The sequence below is a fragment of the Puma concolor genome, chromosome A3 (genome assembly GCF_028749965.1).
Source record: "Puma concolor isolate L17-30 chromosome A3, mPumCon1.1.hap2, whole genome shotgun sequence".
In the NCBI taxonomy this organism is placed as follows: domain Eukaryota; kingdom Metazoa; phylum Chordata; class Mammalia; order Carnivora; family Felidae; genus Puma; species Puma concolor.
In genome coordinates this window covers 87,422,582-87,447,503 of record NC_141669.1, presented here as the reverse complement: position 1 = coordinate 87,447,503, position 24,922 = coordinate 87,422,582, and the positions used below count along the sequence as shown (strand labels likewise).

The following is a 24,922-nucleotide window of genomic DNA, read 5'->3' as shown; positions in this document are numbered from 1 at the left end:
ACCCCCATACAGAGGTTGAGAGAGGGCAGCACACATGACCCTGGCCTTGCTAATCAGAGTCCTTCCTCCTCACTGGTTTCTAACTTTTGAGATAAAAGAGATGACTGAAAGTGAAATGGTTCAGTTCTTCTTGTTCTTTACTGTTTATCTATTTGAAAGAGATAGAGAGAGAGAGAGAGCACTAGCTGGGAGAGGCAGAGAGAGAGGGAGAGAGAGAATCCAAAACAGGCTTGGAGCTGTCAGAGCAGAGCCCTACTGGGGGCTCGAACTCACGAACCACGAGATGATGACCTGAGCTGAAACCAAGAGTCGGACACTTAGCCGACTGAGCCACCCAGGCACCCCAGAAATGGTTCAATTCATGAAGCCCTATCATTTTGTAGAGAATCCTTCTTGAACTAACAGAGAATGGCAGGCATTTGGAGACCTTTAGAGGGATTTTTAAACCTTTAAGTGGATTTGTAAACCTTTAAGTAATTTTGTCTTCTCAAAGAGCTGAAATGCTAGAGAGAGAAAATATGAATAAAGAATGAAAAGGAATTTGCTTTTCTGAGACAGCCATGATTTTACTACAATTTTAATCCCATGAAAAACATATTTAAAAAAAAAAGATACTAGGGCACCTGTCTGGCTCAGTCAGTAGAACATGTGACTATTGATCTCGGGGTCCTGAGTTCAAGTCCACATTGAGCATAGAGTATACTTTCAAAAAATAAATAAGTAAAAAAAAATTAAAAAGAAATACTGTAATGGATTTAATAGTGGCCCCTAATAAAATAAAATATGGCTTTATTTAGGAGAAAGGTCTCTGCAGATGTAACTAAGTTAAGGATCTCCAGATAAGGTCATCCTGGCTTCTCTGGGTGAAATTTAAATCCAATTACCAGTGTGATAGAGGAGACATACAGGGGATCAAGCCATGTAAAGACAGAAGCAGAGACTGGGGTGATGGAGCCACAAATCATGAATGGTCTGGAGCCTCCAGAAGCCCAAAGAGGTGAGGAAGGATTCTCCCCTAGAGCCTTCAGGGGGAAGACAACCCTACCCAAACCTTGATTCTTGACTTCCAGTCTCCAAAACCATGAAAGAATACATTTCTTTTGTTGTAACCCACCGTGCTTATCTTCATCTATTACCCTAAGAAACTAATACAAACACTAAATAAAAGAATAGTTAGGGGCGCCTGGGTGGCGCAGTCGGTTAAGCGTCCGACTTCAGCCAGGTCACGATCTCGCGGTCCGTGAGTTCGAGCCCCGCATCGGGCTCTGGGCTGATGGCTCAGAGCCTGGAGCCTGTTTCTGATTCTGTGTCTCCCTCTCTCTCTGCCCCTCCCCCGTTCATGCTCTGTCTCTCTCTGTCCCAAAAAAATAAACGTTAAAAAAAAAAATAAAAAATAAAAAAAAATAAAAAAAAAAAAAAAGAATAGTTTGCTGAATCATCCAATCATTCAAAACTTTGGCTATATGAGGTGTATACCTAAAACCAATTTCTTGTTCATGTTAATTCTTGGTCTGACATTAAAAGAATATTAATTGGGGGGGTTTGGGGTTTATCCAAAAAGATTTTCTTTCAACCGAAGCCAGATTTGGGGAAAGTCCTGGACTGATTTCACGGACTGGTTTTAAGTCCTATTTCTTAAGTCAAAAGCGCTGTCATTTTTGGCTGCCACTAGAGATGGCAGAGAAAGATCATTCGGAGGGAATCTTTGTCTTCACTAAATTTCACATTTCTTACAGCGGGTGGGAGGTTTCTAACCATGTGAGTATTTTACAGGTACATTGAAGGCATTTAAAAGGGTTTTCATTGTTTGATTCCATATTCTTCCATTCTGAGCCTAGACAAAACATAAAGAATGGATAATATTTCTATTTAGCCTTTAGGAAATAAGAGACATGGTCTCCATACATGTAAATTGGGGTCTTCACATTTTTACATTTTTCTAAGGCTTGATGCAACCAAGGCACAGAAGCAACACTTCCTTCTTATAGTGTCTTAGGGTCCCAGCAAGGAAAGCATCCTATGTGATTACAGGGAAAATGAAACAACTGTACATTCAATTGATTCATGCAATCAATTCTTACAATCTGCCTCAGCGAGACAGTTCGATATTATTTCTAATCCCTTGACAGGTGAAGAACCAAAGTACTAAATTACTTTCCCCCAAAGCATTGAGTGGCTCAGGAAATGACAGACCTCTTCCTCCCAGGCATCTGCATTACAACACTGGGCCTACTATGAATTTACTGGGTCACGGGGCTCGCTTGCCCGATGGAACCTTTAGAGGGGCGCGCTCTGTCCTTAAGCTGAAACCAGAGGTGGACTGGATCCAGAAGAGCGGTAGGTGGCCACCCATTTGCAGTTGCTATTGTATGTTATCAAAGCCTGAGAAGAGCGAGGCTGGCATTCCCTTCCCACTTTACAACAGGCAGCCTCTCTTAGAGGCTCAGAGGCCTGAACCTGCCCGCAAGAAGTTCACTCATTCCCCTGTTAGAATGTAGCTCCACCTGCAATGTAGCACACTCAGTTTTTAGCCTCTCATCGTTGATTTGCCCAAAACCACCTTAGAGAGAGGAGACTCAGGGTTGTTGGTGAACACTGAGGATGGCTTTGAAGAAGGCTGGAATAGGGAAAGTTCTTTAAAAAGACAGTGAAGATGGGAGGGGGTGCCTGGGTGGCTGGGTCAGTTAAGCGACCAACTCTTGATTTCCACTCAAGTCATAATTTCGTGCTTCATGAGTTCGAGCCCTGCATGGGGCTTGCGCTGACAGAGCGGAGCCTGTTTGGGATTCTCTCTCTCCTCTCTCTGCGCCCTTCCTGCTCATGTGCCTGCTCTCTCTCTCTTTCTCAAAATAAATAATCTTAAAAAAAAGACAGTGAATATGGCAAAGCAAGACACAGGGCAGATAAGCTCCCCCAGTGAACAGTGTTCCTGCAACCTATAAAGAAACAATCATGGAGGGACTGATCCAGCTAACGACCACATTTTTTTTTCATCCAGGTACCAAAATATGCTAGTAAAGCATTGCAGGTAACTTCTAGTTAACTATTCGGTTAGTGTTGCTAATACTGTTGGTGCTCTTCCATTCTCCATCAGGCCTTGTCACAGTAGTGCACCAGGCTGACTTCCAGCTGCCATCATTTAAGCTCTGCGCTGGGGACTTTCTGTGACAGCTGGAATCCTCTTAGCCAGCATCAAAAAATAAACACCCCCTCGCACCCACCCCCACATTCCAGGCAGCCCTTGAGCAGAAACAGACAGGATCTAATGTATAAAACCCCAGCTCCATCATACCCTGAGCCGTGTGTATCATGCCCGTGCCCACAGTACCACGGCAGGATTGAGCTCTGAGTGCCCACACTGGTTATTTGCTTCACAAGGCACTCTTTCTTGGCTGCCTCCACTTACACTCCTTCCTTCCCGGTTCCCCCTCCTTTGCTGTTTCCTGGGAGCACCTTCAAACAAACTCTTACTTACCTCAAGGTTTGCTTCTGGGGAAACCAAACTAAAACAATTGGCAGGGTTAGCCGTAACCAGAACTTTCCTCTGCCTAAATGACTGCTGGCTTGGCATTCACAAAGGCCTTTCCTGCCAGGAGTGCTATCTTATCCTCTCAAAAGGAACCAGCCAGAACAGTTACCAGATCTAAATACGTAGTTTCCTTGTTGGCTTATGATTTGATTGTTGATGGAGAAATACTTTTAGATGTGAAGAAAAGAAAGTATGCCAGGGTGCCAAGGTGGTATCATCAGAGGCCTAGGGGGCAACTAAACCCCCACCCTACCCATGCAGCAATACAAAGGAGTCCCACCTGTCCCCAGAGAGGTCAAGTGGAGAACTGAGACTTTTACGGCCACTCAGGAGTAACAAAGCCGCACCCCCTTTCCCCTACTAGAGTAGTGTCAGAGAGGCCCTTCCCAAACACAAGCTTTAAACAATATCTTGACTCTTATAATATCCAAATATCTGGGTCTGAAAAATAAAATCATTTCTCATATAAAATATTAGGGATATCTTAAACTAAATGAGAGAATATAATCAACAGACATCAACACCAAGATGACACAGATCTTGGAATTATCTGACAAGGAATGAAAACAGCCATCATAAAAATACTTCAGTGATCAAACACAGAAACTTGAAGCACATCAAAGGCATAGAAAATCTTGGCAAATATATGGAAGATATAAGAAGAACCAAAGAAAGAATTTAGAACTAAAAACAACAATAGACAAAATGAAAAGTTCAGTGATGGGATCGATAGTAAAGTGGAGAGGAAAGAAGAAAAAATAAGTGAACTTCAAGACAGAACGATAAAGATGATCAAATCTGCAACACAGAGAAAAAATAGAGCAAAAAAGAAAAAAAAATAAAAATTGAACAGAGTCTCAGAGCCACGTGGGATTATAACAAAAGATCAAACATTTATGTCATTAAAATCCCAGAAGGAGATCAGAAAGGGGATGGGAATGAAAAAATATTCGAAGAAATAATGACTGAAAACTTGCTAAACCTGACAAAAGCATAACCTACAAATCAAGAGGGGAGCAATCTCCAAACAGAATAAAACCAAAGAAATCCATGCTAAGATACATAGGCAAACTTTTGAAAACTAAAAACAGAGAAAAAACAAACAAACAAACCTTAAAAGCAGTCAGAAAGAAATAACACATACCAACAGAGGAAAAACAATTCAAATGACAGAAATTTTTTTTTCCAATGACAGAATTTGTGATCAGAAACCATGAAGGTCAAAAGGACATAGCACAACAGTTTTCAAATGCTTAAAAAAAAAAAGAACTGACAACCTATAATTCTATATCTAGGGAAACTACTTTTCAGGGATGAAAGGGAAATCCAGACATTCTCAGATAAAGGAAGGTTAGGAAAGTTTGTCACCAACATATTTTCCTTAAAATAGAGAAGGCTAGGGGCGCCTGGGTGGCTCAGTTGGTTAAGCGTCCGACTTCAGCTCAGGTCACGATCTCTCGGTCTGTGAGTTTGAGCCCCGCGTCGGGCTCTGGGCTGATGGCTCAGAGCCTGGAGCCTGCTTCCGATTCTGTGTCTCCCTCTCTCTCTGCCCCTCACCTGTTCATGCTCTGTCTCTCTCTGTCTCAAAAATAAATAAACGTTAAAAAAAATAAAAAATAAAATAGAGAAGGCTAACAGAAGTTCTTCAGATGGAAAGGAAATTATTATCCTGAACATCAGGACACAGAAGAAACTGGTAAAAGCAAACGTGTGTAATTACAAAAGAATTTCTCTCTTCTCTTGAGTTTTCTAAACTATGTTCAGTAGTGGAAGTAAAAATTGTGACACTGTCTAGTGTGGTTTGCAATGGATGTAGAGGAAATATTTAGACATTTATAATTATAAATGGGGGAAATATATGGATGCAAAGGGAAGTACGGTTTCTACACTTCACTTAAACTAATGAAATACGAATACCAGTAGAATTTGATAAGTATGTACCTGTAATATAATATCCAAAGCAACCACTAAAAAAGTTATAAATGAGATACACTCAAAAACTCTATACACAAAAGAGAATAGAATTCTAAAAAAAAAAAAAAAAAAAAATGTTGTTAGTTCAAAGAACGTAGGAAAAGAGAACCAGAAGTGAAAAACAGAGATAATCAACAGAAAACAAAATATAAAACATCCGCTTAAGTTTTAGCGTATAATAATTACATTAAATATAAAGGACTTTTAAAAGAGACTATCAGAGTGGATTAAAACATGACCCAAGAATATGTTTTCTTCAAGAAATTCACTTCAAGTATAATGACATACATAGTTTGAAAGTAAAAGGATGAAATAACATATACCATGCAAATATTCATCAAAAGAAAGGAAGGATGGCTATATTAATATCAGATAAGGTAGCTTTCAGAGCAAAGTAATCTATCAGAGACACAGAGGGATACACAAAATAATAACAAGGTCAATCCACCAAGTAGATACAACAATCCTAAATGTGTGTGAACCAAAAAAAACAAAAACAAAAAACAAACACAAAAAACAAAAAACAAACAAACAACAACAACAACAACAAAAACCCAGAGCTACAAAATGTGTGTGAGCATAACTGAAAGAAGAAACAGAGAAATCCACACAGTTGGAAACTTCAATACTCCTTTCTCTTGAATTAATAGGACAGCTAAAGAGAAAGTCAGCAAGGACACTGAAGAACCTGACTACTTCATCAACAAACAGAACCTGATTGACACTTAAGAACATTTTACCAAGCAATAGCAGAAAACATTATTTTCAAATACCCAAGGAACATATACCAACCTCGACCACATCCTGGAATAAAACCAACTGCAACAAACTTACAAGAATAAAAATCATAAAGACCAGGTTCTCTGACTGCAATGGAATCAAACCAGAAGCCAATAATGGAAAGATAAAAGAGATATCATCAAAACATAAAAACTAAACAGAATCTTTCTAAATAATCCATTAGTCAAAGAGAAAGTCTCAAGAGAAATAAAAAATACATGGAACTGAATGAAAATGAATCCTCAGCATACCAAAATTTATGACATGCAGCTAATGCAGTGGCAAGAATGAGATTTATAGCCCTGAATATATACATTAGCGTAGATAAGATCGACATCCAAAAATCTGTTATGTTTCTATATACTAGCAATGAACACATGGAAACTGATATTTAAAAAATAATTTTCTGAGGAATAAATCTAACAGAACTTGTACTGAAAACTACCAAATGTTTATTAAAGAAATCAAAAGAAGATAAAAATAAATGGAGAGACATACCAGAGTCATATAGTCATGGAAGTCTCAACATATTAGAGAAGTCAATTCCTCCCAAACTGATGCGCAGATTTAACAAAATTCCCATCAAAATTTCAGAAAGAATTTTTACGATATAAGCAAGATTATTCTAAAATTTATGTGGAAAGATAAAGTAATGAGATTAACTAAAATAATTCTGAAAATGAAGAATGAACTTGGAGGAATCACTCAGCCCAAGTTCAAGACTTATTATATAATACAGTAAGCAAAATCAAGTGGTACTGGAGTTGATTCGGATACATAGGTCAATGGTTCAGCTTCGACAGCCCAGAAATAGCCCTATAATGAGGACCAACTAGTATTTGACAGAGATGGGAAAACAAATTGATAGAGGAAGGGGGTAGTCTTTTCAACAAATGGTGCTGGAGTGATTGGGTATATATAGACAAAAACATAAACCTAGACCTGCCTCATACTTTATACAAAAATCAAAATAGATTTAAATGTAAAACATAAGATTATTAAACTTTTAGAAGAAATGTAGGCAGAAATCTTCAGGACCTAGGGCTCAATAAAGAGTTCTAATATGTGGCCCTAAAAATATGATCCACAAAAGAGAAAAATAATAAATTTAAATAAATCAAAACTTCAAATTTTTGCTCTACAAAGGACCCTGTTAAGGTAATGGAAAGAAAAGGTAATATTTGCAAATCACATGCATGACGAAGGACTCATCTACACTATGCAAAAACTCTCAAAAATCAACACTGAAAACACAAACAATCTGGGTAGAAAATGGCTAAAGACATGAAGGAAAATATGGGTGGTGAATAAGCACACAAAAAGATGTTCAGTATTATTAGCCACTAGGGAAATGCAAATTAAGACCAAGGTGTGATATCCCTACACACATATTATTAGGGTAACGAATTATAAGTATTTATTAGAGCAACTGAAATTAAACACTAGAAAATGGTGACAATAGTGAATGCTGGGAAGGATATAGAGAAACTGAATCACTCATATATTGCTGGTGGGAATGTAATATGGGACAGCAACTCTCAAAAACCATATGTCCTTTTATTTCTGAACCGTTTCACTCAGGCCGGTGTGTTTGTGGAACTCAGCCACGTTGTCGCACGTAGCTACAGTTTGTTCAATTCCATTATTGTATAATACTTCATGATGAATATACCATAATTTATGTATGTTTTATGGTTGAAGGACTTTGGGATGCTTCCAGATTGGAGGAATAGAAATGACACTGCTACAAAAAATTTTTTTTTTCTTATTGGTATTGTCAGTCTTTTATTAATTTTAGTTTTTCTGTTGTAGAGAATAATTAAAGATTTAATCTGCATTTCTCTGATTACTGAGAAAGCTGAACACGTTTTCAGATTCATTGGCCATTTATATATCCTGTTTTATGAAGCACCTGTTCAGTTCTCTTATTTATTTTCTACAGGGTGCCTATCTATCTTTTGCTAATTTATAAGTGTTGCAAGTGTCTTCTCCCATTTTGTGAATTTACCTTTCATTCTCTTAACAATATCTTTGGATGAACCTCTTTTCAGACAGTACAGAGAAATTTCCTATCCCAAGGTGACAGAGAGGCCAATATGCTTGCTGTTCCCATGACAATGGCACCATCTGGGAAGGAGGATGAAGTCTGTAAGATAAGTAAGGGTGCTTCTGTGGCGCAACTTTGGCACTGGCTGCTTGAGAGGTAGATAGTGCTCAGCGAGGGCTGAAACACAGAAAAGACTGATTTTTGAGCACCAGTCAGATCCTATTCCTTCCTCTCTCCATTCCTTCAAATCTAGGGAAACTGAAAATAAAATAGGAAAGACTGTGAGACAATTCACAGTGTCCAGCAACAGGGAACTAGATCTGCTGAAATTCTTTTTGTTACTGGTGGCAGAACCAGGACATTGTAGCCTGAGGGGGGCAGAGGGAAGTGGGCAAAGAATGAAATACTTTTCCAGATTTCAGTTTCCAATCTCATGACAGAGATGCATCCTTTGTATTGTGATAAGTGGTACCATGGTACCACTTACCACTTACAACATCAGCGCCAAAGAGAAAGTAGCTGATGTTAACTGAAGAGAGGGAGAAGGGGCCAGATAAGAGGGAAGCACCAGTGGGGGCGCCTGGGTGGCTAAGTCGGTTGAGCGTCCGACTTCGGCTCAGGTCATGATCTCATTGTTTATGAGTTTGAGCCCTGCCTCAGGCTCTGTGCTGACAGCTCAGAGCCTGGAGCCTGCTTCGGATTCTGTGTCTCCCTCTCTCTCTCCGTCAAAAATAAATAAACATTTTTAAAAATTAAAAAAGAAGAAGAAGAAGAAGAAGAAGAAGAAGAAGAAGAAGAAGAAGAAGAGGAAGAAGGAAGCACCAGGGGCACCTGGGTGGCTCAGTGGGTGGAGCATCAGACTCTTGATTTCAGCTCAGGTCATGATCCCAGGGTCATGGGATCAAGCCCTGCACCAGAACCTGCTTGAGAGTCTCTCTTTCTCTCCTTCTGCTCATCTCTCCTGAAAGCACTTTCTCTCCCCCCCACCCCCCTTCTCTCTCTCTTTCTCTTTCAGTTGCTAAAAAAAAAATTTTAAAGGGGGGGGGGGGCGGAGCACCAAGTTGGTTTAAGAAAGAAGACCAAATGTCAACGACTTGGGGAGGAGAAAAGAAAAATAGAAACCAAAGGTTCTCAAACTTTGGTAGTTTACAGTGCCCTCAGTGTCTCAGAAATTTTTCAAGATGCCTCTAGGCCAGAAGGAATGTCTAATAGTTTTGATTCATGTATTAATTAATTAGGACGAACAACTTTAAAAGTATATGCAGCCTGACATCTTCACACAGCTGATCCTCACTCTTCGTGGCGTCTATATATTTGCAAATTCACCTACTTGCTCCATGTATCACTCATCCCCAAATCAATACTCACGGCACTTCCATGGTCATTTGCAGACATACACGGAGCACTGAAAATCTTGAGTCAAATTTTGAGAACATGTTTCCAGTTGAGGTCAAACAAGATGACGCTCTGCCTTCTTGTTTCAGCTCTCTGTAAACAAGGTCCTTAAGTGTTTATTAAGTGCCATATTTCTCACATTTCTGTGCTTTTTCACTGGTGACGTTGCCGTTTAAAACACCCCAAGTATAGCACTGAAGTTCCTAAGGGCTGGAAGGTTCTGAGGTGCCCTACAGAGAAAATACGTGTGTTAGATAAACTTCCTTCAGCAATGCGTTACTGCCAGGAGCTGTGAGTTCAATGAATGTTAAAGACGCAACAATGTATACTACATAAGATGCCTTTAAACAAAACCACTAATAAACACGCTTATAAATTGATCAGTTGATGAAAATGTTGTGGTCAGGACCTCCCAGGAACCAACCCTGTATTTCCTCTCAGAGCAATGATTCAGTATTTGCGAATTCACTGTTTGTGGGAACATTATGGAACATAACTACTACAAACAACCCAAAGCCACTGTAGCTATTTGGAAAACAATTCATATAAATTGAAGAAACAACATGTTTTCTCTTCCTTCTTAAATATCCAAAATTATTCAATAATGTGTGTTTCAGTTGGGCACTGCACAACTTCTCACACATGAAATCAGATCGAACACTGCTGCTTTCATTTCTGGTTCCACTTTAGCTTGTACATGATACTTAATTCAATCACAACAACTGCTAGAAACACAACTTCAAAAAGATGAGATATCACCAGTAACAATGTAGCACAATCTAGCATTGAGATTGCCTGAAGTGCATTATCCTACAGGTATCAGGTACCACTGTGTTTCCCTTGAGAATCTAAAATATTTCTGCAGCATCTCGCTTAGTTTGCTGTGGCACCAACAACCCCTCTGCACACATTTTGAGAACCATGGATCTAATTAAAGAAAAAAGAAAGACACACTGAAATTGAATATCCTTTTCAGGAATAACCAATTTGGTTATTTTTCCAATATGGAGAAAAATTGCATATTTATGAGAAAAATGGTAGAAAATGAGGCCAGAAGATGAGGTTTGAACTAGCAGAGAAAGACTCTGAACATCACTTTAAAAGTGCTTTTATTCTCAAAGCATTAGAGAGCCAAAGAAGATTTTAAAGGAGGAAGGGCAGACTGGCAAATCTGTATGTAGATATGTTTCAATGATATGTAGACATAGCTATCATAGAGACAGATGAATTCACGTATGTATTATACTTAATATATCTTAAAAATATATGTTATACATATAAGTAAATCTAAAATTATAGTTATAAAAATGTATATGATATAAATGAATGAATAAATATATCATATATGATTTTATATAATATATAAAATTATAAATATATTATAAATGAGTAGATATATTTATATGTAATAAAATATGCATATGTATATGTAATATGTAATACATATATAATATGTATATTTATATGTGATTATATATATATATATATATATATATATATATATATATATATATGACACAATATGGTGGCTATGAAGGATGGATTGAATCAGGGAGAACTGGAGGTGGAAAGACCAGACTGTAAGCTAATTTCAGCACAAGATGCTAAGAATCTGACCCAAAGCAATGGAAAAGGAAAGGAACATTTTAAGAGGCAAAGCAAATACAGGAGCTCAAGAAGCTAACTAGTTATTAAGGATAGAGAGGGAGGGGTGTTGTTTCACTTTCAGCTTCCTGGGTGGACGATGATGCCATTAACCAAGCTATCTTCAGACTCGAGTTTAGAATTCTCTTCACCGGTGTTAGATGAGAGGGATGAATTAAAGTTCAGTTTTACTCCAGATGCCAGTAACCTTTAGTACTTCTGCGGGTATCCCTCACTGGTTTATTTCTGTGTCAATGTTAAATGACACGGGTGGAGAGAAGGACCCACAGAGATTCCAGGAAGAGCCGGTTTCAGGACCAAGGGTGAATCCGTGCCTTAGGGCGGGGCTGAAGGGTGGACGGAAGAGAGTTGGACGCAGCTAGCCCTGTTGATTGCACCTAGCAGACATTCGCAGAGCACTGAATGCAAGAGATGTCATCCTTGTTTTTATTGATTCAACCAGGGAAATGGGATGCCACAGAAATTAGATACTTGTGCTTTAAAAATATATACCTCCTTATAATATTTAACAAATTAATAGCATCCAATATCATTGTTATTTGCTGTTCCCTCTTCTACTGTTCTGGGGCCCTCTCCAGGTAGGTTTGCTCCTTCGCCTTCTCTGTGAGGCTTTCCCTGATCAACCTTTTAAAAATAGCAACTCTCCCACTGATAGGACCCTGTATATTCCTTCCCTGTTTTATTAATCTCTAGAGCTCTTATTATCATCTGGCATACTAAATAATTTATCTGTTTATTTGCTTATTGTCTGTCTCCTACCCACCCTGCACCAGAACATTAGCTCCACTAGGCCTGGGATTATTTTTATGTTTTTCACTCATGTTTCTCAGCCCCTAGAACAGGCCCCAGCATATAGAAGACACTCAAAAAATATTACTTGACAAGTATTTTGAATGTGAATATAGTTTTGTTACACGCAACAGAAGAAAAGTACCATGTGCCATGAATTGCATTTTATTTCTTTAATGTTTCTTTATTTTTGAGAGGGAGAGAGAGTGTGTGCACACACGTGAGCAGGGGAGGGGCAGAGAGAGAAGGAGACAGAGTATCCCAAGCAAGGCCTATGCTGATAGCAGCAAGCCAATGTAGGGCTTGGGCTCGAACTCACAAACCGTGAGATCATGACCTGAGCCAAAGTCCAACGTTTAGCCGACTGAGCCACCCAGGTGCCCCATGAAGTTATATCTGAAAAGTACTTAACATGGTCTGGGGGCATTTTTTTTTTTCAGGAAAAATTTAGATTGAAACTGAGATGTAAAGGTTAGGAAGTGAGCAAGCAAAGGCCCAGTGACCAGAAGACCACTAAGTGGAGGGAGCCAAAGAAGTTCTGTGAAGCGGCAGGAGAAACAGTTCACACAAGCCCTGGGGGACAAGCCGAGTCCACTAATCCAGGACCTCACCACATTTCAGGACATTTTCATGATCAAATGTGCTCTAATGCTGTAGCTTAGTGGTTCTCAAATTTTGTTGCATATTTACCAAAATTAAGCCAAAATATTTTTAATATTTAATTAATTTAAAAATAACAATAACTGATAAAAAAGCACAAGAAATAACAAGTGCTAGTGAGGGTGTGGATAAAAATGAACGCTCGTGCACTGTTGAATGGAATGCAAACTGGTACAGCCACTGTGGAACACGGTAAGGACGTTTCTCAAAAAGCTAAATATAGAACTACCCTACCATCTAGCAATTGTACTGCCAGGTATTCACCCAAAGAATATGAAAATACTGATGTGAAAAAGTATATGCACGCCTATGTTTATTACAGCATTATTTACAATAGCCAAATTATCGAAGCAGCTCAAGTATCCATTGATAGAGGAATGGATATCATCTGGTATATATACACAATGGAATATTACTCAGCCATAAAAAGGATGAAATCTTGCCATTTGCAACAACATGGATGGGTGTAGAGAGTATAATGCTAAGCAAAATAAGTCAATCAGAGAAAGACAAGTACCATGTGATTTCACTCGTATGTGGAATTTAAGAACCAAAACAAACAAAGAGACAAACAACAACAACAACAAAACCACTCTTAACTATGGAAAACAAACTGATGGTTACCAGAGGGGAGGTGGGTGGGAGAAATAGGTGATGGGGATGACCTGTGATGATGAGTATGGCGTGTTGTCTGGAAGTGTTGAATCGCTACATTGTACACCTGAAACTAATATAACACTGTGTGTTTACACTGGAATTTTTTTGAGAGTTAAAAAAGTAACAATAATATAAAGCTATTGTATGTTAGCATAAGACACATGTTTTTGTGACAAAGTAACTAGTTTTCAAAACAAAGCAAAACAAAATCTAGGAAGAAGAACCACATTGCTCGACACTTTTGCAAACTGCTTTAATGTCTGATTGAAAATACAGGTGAATTCACAGCTGCTTCTGCCATCAATCTGCTGCAATATCACATGTCACATGTCACCCTGCATCTAGAAAACCAGTGCACGCTCATGACAGAATGAGAATGAAAAAGGAAAAGAATATCCAGTATTATTAGGAAAATAGTTTTGACTTCAAGAGCTCTTTTGGAGAGGGTCTTGAGGCCCCCAAACCCTGGCCACACATAGAGGGGGCTGCTCTCTCGTTCAGGAAGATGCCTGTGGAATGCAACCCATCTTGGACTCTTCCTTCAAAAGCGTTCTTTTTTTTTTTTTTTAAGTTTATTTTATTTATTTATTTTGAAAGACAGAGAAAGGGCATGTGCAAGCAAGGGGGAGGAAGAGAGAAAGGGAGACAGAGAATCTCAAGCAGGCTCCACACTGTCAGCGCAGAGCCTGATGCACTCGAACCCATGAACTGTGACATCATGACTGAGAAAAAACCAAGAGTCAGACCCTTAACCAACTAAGCCACCCAGGTGTCCTTCAAGAGTGTTAAGTTATTCTCAAAAAAAAAAAAAAAAAAGAGTAAAATCATGAATATGTGTATTTTTCTTTTACCATATCTCAATGATTCCATAGATAACAGCATCTTCCAGAATCCATGTAAACTAGGAAGAAAGGAAGGGAGGAAGGGAGGGATGGAGGGAAGGAGGAAGGAAGGGAGAAAGAAACAAAGAGAAAAAGAGGTAAGATTTTAAAAGTGCTAACACTTTCAGAAGAATAAATTATTCACTGTGTCATCAATACTTGCACCATAAGATCCAGCTGAACAAATAGGGCAACGGACTTTGATTGTGTCCTTCTAATATTTTTACATGCCATGAGGTAATTGGTTCCCCTTAGCCAAGTCAGTCAAAAATCTACAAATTATTTCCTGCCTGTAATAGGATACAGTTTGCTTTGGTGATTCTTTTTCACTTTGGTTGATTTTCGAATTGAGAGAAGTATAGCTGTCTAAAAGCGTGCTATTTAGGGGTGCCTGCATGGTTCAGTAGGTTAAGCGTCTGACTCTTGGTTTTGGCTCAGGTCACGATCTCACAGGTTTCGTGAGTTTAAGCCCTGCATGGGGCTCTTTGCTGACAATGTGGAACCTGCTTGGGATTCTCTCTCCGCCCCCTCTCTCTGCCCCTGCCCCGCTCATGCAGTCTCTTTCTCTCCCAGAAAAATAATAAATAAATAAACTTTAAAAATAAATGAATAAATAAATAAATAAATAAATAAATAAATAAATAAATAAATAAATAAATAAAAATTGTAGTATTTAATATATACCTTACAATCAACCCCAGTCATGCAAGAATTGATTTTAGACGGTGTTAGATGAGAAACATGTTGGGGAGAATAATTTGAACCGAACAAGAGAAATATCAAGACGACTTAGCACTTCTTTTAAAAAACTAACAGGTTGGTAGGTTTTCTTTCTTTTTTTTTTTTTTTTTTAAAGAAAACTTTGGTGCAAAGTTTCTACTTTGTATTCATGCTTCTGGTGGCTCTTAAATTAGTGCCATTATTATCCATTAGTTTCTATAGCTAAAGCTATTTTGTACCATTTCTAGTATTGACTGAGAAAAGTGTAAATTGCTGTAGGATTTAGACACTGAAATGGAACGGTGTTTTCACCTCTGTTGTAATTATATGTCGGGATAGGCTGCTTCACCTTAAAATGATTAGTGTTTTGTGAGGGATGTATAACAAATTGCAAGGCCAATCAATGGGAAAATTACCCAGTAGTTGAGGTAGGGTTTTAATTAATTATATTGCTAGTTTGTTAGAAGAGAGGCCTTTGAACAGGTAATCAAAGAATCAGCACATATGGGCTGTTTGTTCCTGAATCACTGTGTTTAGAAAGCAAGTTTCTTGACTAGCCTTGGTCTGCCTCCATAGCCTGCCAAGGATTGGGGGTGGGATTAGGTATTTTCCAGGCAATGCGCTGATGGGTCTTCCCCCTTCCCGTGTGGAAATAAATGAAGCCCACCCAAATGAGAACCGACAAAGGCTATTTGCTGGGAGCTGGCTCAAGGGAGGGAGTCAGCCACCATCACAGGCATTTGGCAAGGACTCAAAGGCAGGCTGAGGAGGGGAAAGCTTTAAAATGGAAAAAAGAGGTGGCTTCAGGGGTGCCCTGAGTGGCACTGTCAGCCAGAGGAAGCCGTAGGCGGTGTGCAATCCTGCTAGGGCCACCAGAACAAGATACCACAGAGGGGGTGGTTGAAACAACAGAAATCCATTTTCTCCCAGCTCTGAGGGCGGGAAACCCCAGATTGAGGAGTGGCAGGGCTGCATCCCTTGAGGCCTCTCTTCCTGGCCTGCAGATGGCCAGCTTCTGGCTGAGTCATATGGTCTTTCCTCCGTGAGAGGGAACCCTCATGTCTCTCTGTGTATCCTACCCTCTCCTTCTCATAGGGACCCCAGTCAGACTGGATTAGGAGCCCGCTTAATGACTTCATTTTAATCAATCACCTCTTGAAAGGCCCTGTCTCCAAACAGAGTCATATTCTGAGGTACAGGGTGTTAGGGCTTCAACACATGAATTTTGGGGGGACGTAATCTATAACCATGGAGTAACTAGACATGGGGCATCCCATGTGATTGGTTAGAGGAGCATATTTGGCTTTCTACATATGGTCTTAAATTGAAAGTGGGGACAAAAATTGGAGAAGCCGGCAGTTATTAAGCCCTGACTGTTTGGAGTGGATCACACAAAGGTCTGGCTTCCTGGTTTGGTTGCTGCAGATTGTGAGTCAGAGTTTCATCATCACATACTATCTGGCTGTTGTCGGTTCGTATATTTAGTCTCACCTGGGAAAAAGAGGCAGCTAGAGCAAGCGCATGTTGTGTCGTTGACTTCTATAGCCACAGCTCCTAGAACCGAACCTGGTAGGCAGCTAGCACTCAAATAATAGTTGCTGAAGGAAAGATTTCAAGGTCACAATGTCTCTTGGTAACAAGTCTTACACACTTCTCTTACTCTCTATAACCAGATTTCCTCTTCCACAAAATGGGCATATTCCCATCATCTTAATGACCATTACTATATGTTCAATAGGGGTAGACACTTCGGAGTCACTATCTCATTTAATTCTCCAAACAGCCTCAAAACATGGATTATTGTTTTAATTTTATAGATGAGGAAAGATGGGACACCTGGGTGGCATTAAGCATTGGCTCAGGTCATGATCTCACAGTTTTGTGAGTTCAAGCCTGGCATTGGGCTCTGTGCTGACAGCGTAGAGCCTGCTTGGGATTCCCCCTCTCCCTCTCTCTCTCTTCCCCTGCTCCACTCTGTCTCTCACAAAAATAAATAAACTGGGATGCCTGGGTGGCTCAGTCGGTTAAGTGTCTGACTTCGGCTCAGGTCATGATCTCAGAGTTCACAGGTTCGAGCTCCGCATCAGGCTGTGTGGTGCTGACAGCTCAGAGCCTGGACCCTGCTTCAGATTCTCTCTCTCTCTGTCCCTCCCCTGCTCACGCACCCCCCCAAAAATAAACATTAAAAAATGGTTTCAATTAAATAAATAAACTGAAAGAGAGAAATCAGAGGCACTACCTTGCCCAAGTGACAGTTAATAGATGTGTGATCCAGGACAATCCACATCCCCTCTCTGTGACCCTTCATTTCATCGTCTTTAGAAAGAGGGCAACAAAAAATGCTCGCATCAAAATCCTGCTATAAAATCAATAAATGGGGGAAAGGGAAAGCTCTTTCTGTGGCAACATGCCAACAACTAAGTGTAAAGAAAAAAAGGTGCCACCATTGCTTGTAGGAGTCATGAGTGGAGATTAAAGCTAGCGAATACAAATTTGAAGGGAACAGAATATGTACATGCCCTCAAAGTATTTCCACACAAATTAATTTTTAATTATAAAGGAAGGAATAGTAACTTCACTGTGGAGCAAGGTGGCAGGCACCACCTTCGCCAAGAACAGAAGTTAAGCCCACCGCTATTGGAACAAAGGCACAGAAAGCCTAACTTTGAAACGATGCTCTGAGTGATACATAACACTTTGGTATTCCCGGCCAAAAAGGAAAAAAGCATAACCTGAATCTAATCTGAATTTAATCGTGAGGAAACAGCAGACAAGCCTAAATTGAGGGCATCTAATGATATAAATAGTCTGAACTCTGCAAAAGTGTTGAGGTTAAAGAAACTGTAAGAAAATGTTCCAGATTAAAGAAACCAAAAAGACACCAAGTATAACAGATGATCCTGGATCGGATTCTGGGCATTATTATTATTATTATTCCTTAATGACCTATGTCAGGGAGCAAGAGTGCCTCACCCCCTTCACAGGGAGTAAGAATTTCCTGTCCCCTTCAAGGTCCTTCTAGCTGGACTAAGAATCAAATCAAGGAGAGACAGATTAACAGGAGAAAATAAAATGTAATAGGTGTATGTATGGGGAATCACATACACAGAGAAATTCCAAAGACTGTGGGATAAAATGATGGATCTATGTCATCCAGAACCAAGCAGAAGGAGGCAGGGGTCTGGGGTTTCAGGGGAAATAAAGTCACTTCACAAGTGATAAGACAGCAGATGTTTGGTAATTAGATGTTTGCCCTGCCATACAGATGGGTCACTCAGATAAAATGTATCTTTGTTAATAACCCTTATTCTGGTAAGATCCTCCAATTTAGATTCTTCTGGATACTTAAGGGAGGGGCAAAAGTTTCTCTTGAGCCCACCGGGTCTCAATTATCTTGAGCTCCAAATAATCCACATGCCAAAGGGGCACATTCTTGGGGGGGTGGGGCTGTCCTGAACCCCTTCACCTGATATAAAGGACATTAGTGGACAATTGACATGTGCATACAGTCAGAGATTAGACAACAGTATAACCAATTTTATTTTCCTAAGTATGATAGTTGCACTTTGGTTATGTAAGAAAATGTCCCTGTTTTCAGAAAACTAAAGCAAAGTGTTTAGGGGTAAAAGAGGCATGATGTATGCAATGCACGCTTCGACTGCTGGGGGTGGGGAGGGCAGGGACATGAAGAGAAGGTAAAGGAATGGGAAAGCAAACACAGCAAAGTGTCAATATGTGGGGAGTGGTGGGGGGAGGTATTACTTACCCCATTCTTCTCTAAGTCTGAGGTTATTTCAAAAGAAAAGGTTAAAGATGGAAAAGGGGTTTTAAAACCCTTACTGTAAGGATTGAGTGAGTTCATGCTTATAAAGGACTTAGAACACAGGCCCTAAAATTTTAGTGACTAGGTATTCTTATTACCACACAATTAAGAAGTGATGGGGCCACTTCACTCTGCCCCTGCATACCTTCACTTCCTCATTCAGAGTTGTGGAAAATCCAGGAAAACAATTCACAGGAAAGCCTTTACAGAAACTGTGTACCCTGGCAAATGTTTCTAAGCTTGCGACGTGAGGTCAGATTCTTGTAGATAACTGTGAAGTGGGTTAATCTGTAGTGTTGGTGAGGTCACTGAGGTACAGAAAATTCAAACAAATTCACTAAGTGTGACAAGGTCAGAAGCAAAGCCCAGAGCTCCTGGCTTTCCATCCAGTCCTTCAGATAGGAAGGAAAAGTTTAGGAAAAGAAAACATTCACACCTGACCTGTTCTCATCTTGCTCTGTATGAAAGGTAGGGATGGCCTATGGGAGGTCAGGTTGTGACCTCCTGACCCCACCTTGAGGCCAGCTCAGTGACCTTGCCTGGAGTCCAAGGGCAGGCTAGAAGGGGTGCAAACTGTGGACGGGGCAAGCCTAAGGGCAACCAATTGCATTTCTCTGTCCTCTCCTCCATATCACATGCTGAAAAGCTATCTTTCTTATGCTAGCAAAGATTTTTTTTTCTCCACCTGCAAATATTGAAGGAATGGGGGAGGGAACTCCTGTATGGCCAGGATTCCAGCTTCTACACACATCCACACACTCAAGGCTATTTCTTCTTAATACTGGTCTGTTTCCTTATTAACATTTCTAAAGAGTAAATTAATTAATCTTATTTTTAAAAATCTATAGGTTGGCTGGAAAACAAATGTTTCTTCCTGATCTTTGCATTGTATATGGGATCCAAACAAATGAGTATCTGAAATTCATTTTTTACACCGACCACATACAGAATTGTTTCGCTGATGAAGTATGAACACATCTATAGGTGATTTCCCTCCCTGAGGTACTAAATGCATTTATAGAATAGCAATCACAAGTAAATCAGAACCAGAAGATGTCATGCTTGGAGAAGGGGAAAAAAACAAAAAAACAAAACAAAACTTGCCAGCCTCAGTTTCCTCATCTGTAAAAGAATCCCTGGGTTTACTGTGACAGCAGAATGGCAAAATAAATAGGAGAGAAATATTTTCTATGAACAGTACTTTAAGTGAAAACAAACCCCCAGATTCAGCAATGGTACAGTTAGGACATATTGACTCTTCAGTTCCTACCCAAGCTCAAATACTTCTCCGCTAAGAGATTCACCTAGCCTCCCGATTTGACTGCTTACCAATAACAAGTTTCTGAAAACAGAAGGAATGTTTCCTGTGAAACACAGCCCACCATCGGTCAAGAGTGGATGTGAAAAAAAGGTCAGGGGAGGAGCCCGGAGTTTAAAAACAGAAAAAGAAATTGAAGTTTTTATAAGTAAGTGGATAATAGCAAGCAGGCTTCTGATGCAGGAATTTTCTTATTTGCAGGAGTAAGTTTATTCTGGCTCTTTGTTGGGTTTTGTTTTGTTTGAGGAAAGGGATATTAAAGTGTCAGATGAGCCCTGGAATTTCTTACAAATCAGTAGACTAACACAAAAATTAAATCATTTGTTCCTATTTGGCGTACCTTCTAGGCAATGAAACTAAAAGATGTCAAAATATGTTATTTATCGTTACACTTTAACAGAAATAATCATCAGTTGATAGTTTTATGTACATCAACTGGCTTTCTGATTTCTTCAGGAAGCAACAGATTAAGTTAGTTTAGCATCATTTCATTTACTACCCCCAATCATAAATAATAAATACAATCCACTTAAAATTTTACAACAATGATTTGCATATTTGCCTTCAGGTGGTAATTTTTCTACAAGCATCAAGTTAATTGTTATTGGGCCACTCTTTTTTTTTTTTTTAAGTTTATTTATTTATTTTGAGAGAGAGAGAGAGACAGAGAGCAGTGGAGGGGCAAAGAAAGGAGAGAGAGAATCCCAAGCAAGCTTCATGCTGTCAGCACAGAGCCCAAAGCAGCGGAAGCAAGCTGCTTCCCCTGAACAGTGAGATCATGACCGGAGCTGAAATCAAGAGTTGGAGGCTTAACCACCTGAGCCACTCAGGAGCCCCCATGGCTACTCTGATTTAACTTCTCATTAAGACTTCTTTAAGGTAGTCAACATCAACTTTTGCAGCAAGAATGCAAAGAAACAGAAGTGTATAAAATACAAATACACCACAAAAAGTGTATAAAAATTATTCCTTTACTTCACCAAAGTATTTAACACTATTGTTTATGAATTACTACTATTAAGTATCAGATTCCAGGCACTAGGGGAGACACTTTCAACACGTAATCTCTACTTCTTACAACAAATCTTGAAGGTAGGCACTATTATATGTGTTAGACAAAGGAGAAAACAAGACAGTGACTGGCTCAAGGTCTCTCAGCTGATAAGGGGTAGATTCTTCTGCATTACTTCCTTCCCCCACCAGCCAATGGCCTCTATCATGTCTCTCTTGTTTTAAAAGTTACTTTAAGGCGCCTGGGTGGCTCAGTTGGCTAAGCATCCGACTTCCGCTCAGGTCATGATCTCGTGGTCTGTGGGTTCAAGCCCCGCGTCAGGCTCTGTGCTGACAGCTCAGAGCCTGGAGCCTGTTTCAGATTCTGTGTCTCCCTCTTTCTCTGACCCTCCCCTGTTCATGCTCTCTCTCTCTCTCTGTCTCAAAAATAAATAAATGTTAAAAAAAAATTTCTTTAAAAGTTACTTTTAGCCACACTATAATATTTCACATTTGTGAAACAGAGTCGTTGTTGTTGCTGTTAAATCCGTGTGACACATTACCCCTTCGTGCAGCTCTGCAGAATTCCAAGTGTCAGAAACCATTAACGTAACTGGGGAAATACTGAGTAAGCTTTTTCGGCCCACGCTTTTGATTGAGTGCAACGCATTTTGCCCAGTCAGTTTTAGTCGAACCCTCGTGATGTTTTACATTTCTGCAAGACTTTTGAGGGTAGGAAAGAGATTTTATTCGCCTTAATACGTCTGCTGTTGAACCCAGTCCCCAACCCACAGTAGCCACTCGGTAACACTGACTGAATTGGGTATCCAGGTAATTGTTTTACTGTAAAAAGCCTCAGTTAAACGAACGTACACGCAAATTTTAAAATGGTATATTTAGTGAAGGATTTGTGTCTCCAAAATGTGAGCCCCTGCAGGGCCCTGGGATGGAGAGGACAGCGGGCAACCTGTCCCTCTGAGGTGGATGGGCGCTATCTGGTAATATCATCCGACTCAACCTAACTCCAGCTGGAGGCTCCCCTAAACCGGTACAGCTCACGGTCAGCGAGAGGACCCCCGGGGAAAGACGGAGGCCCAAAGCCACACGCACGCACGCTGCGAGCCACGTTGAAGTTCAAAGGAGCGTGTTTAACCAGCAAACAAAGGGCGGCGCGGTCTCCGGTCCCGGGACCAGCTGCGGCCTCCCGGGAGGGGCAGGAGGGCCGCGGTGACAAATGGACATTCCGCACGCGAGCAGACGGACACCTGATCTGCGGCTCCCGGCGGCCCCACCCACCGCCTCCAGCTGCCTGGCCCACAGTCGCCGCCCGCTTCCTCGGCGGGTTCTCCACGCGCCCTGCTAGCAGCCTCTGGCGCCACCGTCCCGAGAACTTTCCAATCCTCTCGGGGCTAGGGGCGGGCAGTGGGGAGGGGGCGGCTAGGTGGGGGCCTCGACGAAATTCCTTCCCGGGACTTGGCGGGCGGCCCTTCGCAAGTGGAAAGTGGCTCGTCCCCAAGTCCAACCCCGACCCCAGGGCGCCCCGGAGAAGCTCCCCGGAGCGAGGAGCCGGCGGCCGCGCGGGCGGAACAAAGGGAGTCAGCGGGCCGGGGAGGATGCTGCGCTCCCCCGCGCCCCACCCGGCCGGCTCTCGGGCGCTGCCTCCTGCGCAGGTAGCCCGGCCTGCGGCGCGGCGGGAGGGTGTGTTCAAGCGGGGAACACAAAGACTCACTTCCGCGGGGCCACTCGCAGCCCGTTCACATTCCTGCATCCCTGACGCCCGTGGGACCTGCGTACCCGCCGGGCGCCCAGCGCGGTGCGGGTGCAGGTAACCCTCGGAGGAACTAGGGCTGGCTGCAGGCGGCGGCCGGGGAGAGGCATGCCTTTTTAGGCAGCCGCGCCGCCCGCACAGCCCCACGCAGCCCAAGTCTGCAGTCGCTCCTTTGCCAGAGGCAGGGCTCGGCGCGCAGCCGGGGAGCGTCCCGCCGTGCACCCCGCCTGGCGGGCCAGGGGCGCGGGGAGCGGACGGCGCAACTTCCCGGCGCCCGGCCGCTAGGTGAGCCGAGGCCGGGAAGGGGGAGGACGGGGGGACAGGCGGAGGGAGCGGGGTGGGGGGGCCTGGGCGGGCGGGGGGGACGCGCGGAGCTCGGGGGCGGGGCGCGGCGCAAGCTCACCGCGGGGGCCGGGAGCCTCCGCCTAGCCCCGGGGCTCGGGGCCGCTCCCGCCGTCCGCGCCGCCGCCGCCGCCGCCGCGCTGCCGGGAACAATGAGGCGCGCGGCGCGGGGCTAAGCGCAGCGCCGCGCCGGCCCGAGGCCGAGCACCCGCCGCGCCCGCAGCTGCCGCCCGCGCCGAGCAGCTCTGGCCCGGGGGAGGTGATCCCGCAGGCCGCCCGGGACGCGAGCGCGGGTCGCTCGGGGCTCCCGAGGTGGCGCGGGGAGGCTGCGCGGCGGAGGCGGGGGCTGCCACCGGCAGCAGGATCTGAGCCGCGCGTTCGGCGTTCGCAGCCCCCAAGTTCCGCGGCGCGCGTCGGGCGCCCTCGGCCCCGGGTCCCAGCTCCCGCGGGCGGCCGTGTGAGTGTGGGAGCGCGTGGCGCGCGCGCCCGAGCGGCTGCCGGAGAATAAAATGTGACACGCACGTCTCCGACTCCAGCGCCGCGCGGACGGGGGAGCGCGGAGCACCGAGGGGTCGGGCGGTGCGAGGCGCGGCGTCCGGAGAAGGTTGGTAGGGGAGGGCGCGGGGCTCGGGCAGTGGGGCGACGTCTGCCTTCGGGTCGCCGCAGCCTGTGCGCTGCTCGGCAGGGAGTTAGACTCGGTGGCCGGGAGCCAGACCTGTGTAGGGGGGTGAGGGGACGCTGAGGGTTTTGGGGGAGAAGCAGGACATTCTTCGAGAGGGTGAGTGAACCTGAGGGCTTGAGCTTTGGGGACGGGCAGACACAGTTGTGCTCCTGCGGTTCAATCAATAAAACGGCGATCCTTTATTTTATTTAATTTGGCTCTGGGAGGAAATCGAGATTTTTAATTGCCTTTCTTGACCCCACCCCCATGCAAGACTGCGCTTCTTAAGGCTTAAAGTGTGTTCTGTTGGTTTCTAGTTTGCTGTAGGTATAATGTTTAGGGACAGAAGGGATCCTTAGAATCCCAAATACCCGGGTGTTAATTCTTACGCGCTTGCTGGGGGAAAACTCTTGCTTTTAAGTTGTTACACTTTGCACCGTGTAGGGAGAAGATATTTGATGAATTCTTTTGAGTAAGCAACGTTAACACCCGTCTCTTTCGGATGTGACGGTGCTGCTGGGGCGGGGAGTGAAGTTCAACTTGTGGCTCGAAGCGAGTGATGCCTTCCAAAGCGAGCTGAATAGCTGTGTTTGGAGAAGCCCTGCTTTCCAGGAATTTAAATGAGACTTTTTGTGGTTGCCTTCCAGGTCTCTCCTCCTAGTACCATATTTGTTTTGTCAGGCTGAACTTTCAAAGCTGTTTTATAATCCGAGAAGCACTTTGGGAGAAAAGTAATGCTTGGCTGGTTTTTTGTGAACTTATTTTTACAGGGTCATATTGAAAATTGGAGGAGACGCAAACCATATTTGGTAGCAATCTTTGTTTTCTGTACCGTTTGCGTTCTAACAGCGAAGGGGCTTGCTGATCTCCCATGGGGACTGGCTGCTTGGGTGAGGGTATTGTTGGAGCGCTTGCAACACATT

The 24,922-nt window shown here is 42.6% G+C and overlaps 1 protein-coding gene across 3 annotated transcripts in view; it reads left to right on the top strand.

Moving 5' to 3' along the window:
- The first annotated feature begins 22,776 nt into the window (after positions 1–22,776).
- ST6GAL2 (ST6 beta-galactoside alpha-2,6-sialyltransferase 2) overlaps positions 22,777–24,922 on the top strand; it is an 86,193-nt gene continuing 84,047 nt past the window's right edge. The window contains exon 1 of one of the 3 annotated variants that reach the window (XM_086701462.1): positions 22,777–22,898. The gene's annotated coding sequence lies outside the window, so the exon portion shown is untranslated. Of the gene's footprint in view, positions 22,899–23,126; positions 23,282–23,482; positions 23,943–24,922 lie in introns of those variants that run through there. The other 2 variants (XM_086701463.1, XM_086701461.1) reach the window with 2 other exon arrangements.